Below are 3,957 nucleotides of genomic sequence, written 5' to 3' on the forward strand. Positions count from 1 at the left end.
CCTTCGCTGTCAGATCCGACCCTTACCAAGCGTCCCGAACAGATAAGCAACAATACCAGATCCTCTCACTGCGTCAGACACTCACAATCCATGCCCCTTTGCCTGGTGATCTTCTCCTTATATAGCCTTAGGCCTTGTTCAATACCAAGAGCCAAAACCATAGAAACACAATACCATCAACCTCGAAACTAGGGATCAACACGTCCGTCGAGACATTATGGTCCAAAACCATAGGCACAACTTCCAAGGTCTAACTACCACGGACCAAAGGTACTTTTCACATGTACGCGCTTTTACTGAAGCCAACCTGCGTGTACACGCGGATTCTCCTTGCTGAACCTGCTTATATCTCTTTCTTGTCCTGCTGTACTGAGATCTGTCCTCTGATAAAGTTGCCATCACCTGTACCAACCTCTGAGCACCTGTACCAACCTCTGAGTGAGTTGCCATCAAGGACAACACTTGAAACATAATGCCAACAAGCTTGAAGCTGTGTCGTCTCCCAGGGAAGCTGAGCTTCGATTCTCTTCTCCCCGACAACGGCGCCAATTATGTTATCACTCCAGGAAACTCTCCGAGGTTGTAAATCAGAGATGCCTGGTAACATATAAATTTTAATATTGTTCTCTGAAATATTGGAATGAAAGATGGTTTGGATCAAGTTGGATAACCATTTCAGCTCTATTCACACTCAAGGCATGCATGAACACCCCCAATAACACAAGGCTTTAGACTGCTAATGCTCAATAGTTTGTAGATTTAATGGATAGATGGAGAACACTGACTATGCCAGCAGGTTGCATACATGGACCTATACGAATGGCTAGCTACAGGCAGCAAATGAACTTACTGACTATACCGGCAGATGCGTATATAATTACACATATAAATGGCTAGCCATAGGTAGCAAAGAAGCTTGCAAATCTAATATATCAAAGTAGAGATAAGATGACAGTTATCTGGCCTCAAACACACAGAAAACCTGAACAAACTGTTCAGGTGCAAGCATAGAACATAAGAGAAATGGACATTAAACATGTAGCAGCAAAAGAAGCTTGTATTACTAAATACTACAGATGCGAAGCTTGAGAAAACAGGGGAGGAATAATCTCCAAAACTTGAACCCTTGTTACATCTTCTTTTCAGCTATTTATAGCTTGTTTACAATGGTCCTCAGCCTTTTGAGGCTTCAGGTGTCTTAATCTATCCTGCTGTCTTGTTTAACTGATTGATTCCCTCAATAGGTAGGCATGGCTCGGCGGTTTTACTCTTCTGACAGAGAAATAACCATACTCAGATATTTTGGGTGGCCTGCTATGATGCATAGGAGCTCCCTCGTGCCAAAGATGCCCCATTAAGTTCGTTAGGATGACTGTTGCACTGGCAGGGCCGTTAATGCTCCATGATTTTATTTGATTTGGGTTGAGGCGTGTAGTGGCCCTTCCCCTTCCCTTTCTGGGTTCTGTTTGCCGGCCGCTGTCCCTCTGCCGAATCCTTCTTCTGGTATATAACATAACTGCATGGTTCCTTCAAGGATGGCTTGCCGCTCTTATGAAATCCCTGCACCGGTCCCTTGTTTTTTTTAATATTTGAACAATATACATAAAACAGCTGCAAAATCATGAAAAATGGCTCTGGCGGATTTGAAGAATATATATATTTTACTTTCGAATCCCATCAGATCCAAAACCCATCATAATCGGCATCTGCCCAGGGCTTCCCTTTATATTTTCTTTATACAAAGAAAATACACCAAATACATTGAAAACGATATGGGCACGAACTTTAAAAAATATGAAATGGAGTGTTGTGCATATATCGGGTCCGGCCCATCGGCATGCACCATCATTTGTGTTAAAGCCCTGCCCCTTTGAAAGTGCCGATGCGATATAGACGATCACCGCGGACCCGATATTTTATAAAATGGAGTGTTGAAGGGTCATCGGGTCCGGCCCATCGCATCGGCGCATAACATATGTGAAAGGCCCTGTACTCTTTTGCAGCCCTGATAGCGAAATGTCGACGTGATGCGAGCCGTTGATCTGTGCACGCGATTAACAGCCCTGATCAAATCGCTAGACCGCAATCGCAATGCCACTGTCGATACCGCCGACCCGCCGATATTGCCGCGGACCCGATATTTTATAAAATGGAGTGTTGAAGGGCCATCGGGTCCGGCCCATCGCATAGGCGCATAACATATGTGAAGGCCCTGTACTCTTTGGCAGCCCCAATAGCGAAATGCCGACGTGATGCGAGCCGTTGATCTGTGCACGCGATTAACGGCCCTGATCAAATCGCTAGACCGCAATCGCAATGCCACTGCCGATACCGCGGACCCACCGATCGCCGATATTGCCGCGGACCCAATATTTTATAAAATGGAGTGTTGAAGGGCCATCGGGTCCAGCCCATCGCATCGGCGCATAACTTATGTTAAAGCCTGCCCCTCGTAATCGCCGATAGCGAAATGCCGATGCGATCTGGACCATTGACCAGCCAGATCCAACGGCTGATATGATTTCGGACCCTTAAGCCTGCAACTTTGGTTTTTATGTGTTTTTTTGGGTATTTTCACCTTCCGATAGTGTAATTCTGCCCTCCAAAGGGCTTCCCTCTTGCAACCTCTTTGATCGGTGGGTAGCTTTTGTCATGTCTTGATGATTTGAACAGCAAGCATGGGTTTTGGGCATGACTATAAGCATATTTGCAGCCTTTGAGAGCTTTTTGAATCTATTTTTAATCCATTTGCATAGCAAAGCTAACACATCCTGTTGACAACCTCTGTCTAGCCATCAGTTTGAGGAGGAAGGTTGTAGACTTAGTGAGTTTGGTATCCAACATCGACCAAAGACTGGACCAAAATGTACTAAGGAACCTGCTGTCCTAGTCTGAGATGATAGACCGTGGGATCCTAAACTGTACCCACACTCATTCAAAGAAGAGTTTAATAGTGGCTTCTGTTGTGATATTCTTCTTGTAGGCCACCATAATGGCCATCTTCGAGAACCTGTCGACGACCACAAAAACACAGTCATTTACATGCTTAGTGGAAGGAAGGTCTGACATGTAATCCATGGAGATGGATTCCCAAGGTCGACTAGGGGTAGGCAGAGGGGTATAGAGGCCTTGCTTCTTGATGGTCGGTTTGGCAATGGCGCAGGCAGTGCATGATTTGATGTATTTCCTGACATCCTGTCGAAGATTCGGCCAATAGAAATACTTCTGTAGTATTGCCACCATTTTCTCTACCCCGAAATGCCCAGCAACCCAATTGTAGTGTGCTTCCAAAATCATCTTGGCACGCTCGCTTGAAGGAACACAAAGGTGACCTAGGTGGCATAACAAGGCATCCAGAAGGTGAAAATATGGAAAATGTTGACCCTTCAAGAGCATCTGGTATGTGTGGCCGAAATCCAGGTTGCTTTTGTAGAGAAGTGGCCAATCAAAAGTATCGTGCCCACAAGAGTTGAGCACGATGGCTAATGCCATGATCAGTGGTCGACTGAGGCAATTTGCAACATTAGTGGTGCTGCCCTCTTATACTTGATATTCAAATGGAACTGTTGCAGGTATGTGGACCACTTCTGATGGTGATCATTCTGCAATTTCCCTTGGGTTTGTATGAACTGCAGGGGTCGGTGGTCTATGTGGATGACCGTTTCCTTCCCCAAAATGTAATGCTTCCATTATTGGCAGGCCTGCACAATGGACTACATCTCTTTTTCATAAGTGGGATACTTCTAGACTGTTTCTGAAAGTGTCTGACTATGATATACCACTAGATGCCCATGTTGAGTAAGGACCGCCCCAATAGCATAGTCAGAGGCATCTGTCTCGACCTCGAATGGTTTTTGCAAGTCTGGTAATGCAAGCACTGGTGCTGAGCATAGGCAATCTTTCAACTCTATGAATTCCTTCTTTTGATATTCAGACCAAAGTAATTTTGCTTTCGCT

The sequence above is a fragment of the Pinus tabuliformis genome, chromosome 9 (genome assembly GCF_031772625.1).
Source record: "Pinus tabuliformis cultivar Carrire ecotype Pingquan chromosome 9, CPIR1, whole genome shotgun sequence".
Classification (NCBI taxonomy): domain Eukaryota; kingdom Viridiplantae; phylum Streptophyta; class Pinopsida; order Pinales; family Pinaceae; genus Pinus; species Pinus tabuliformis.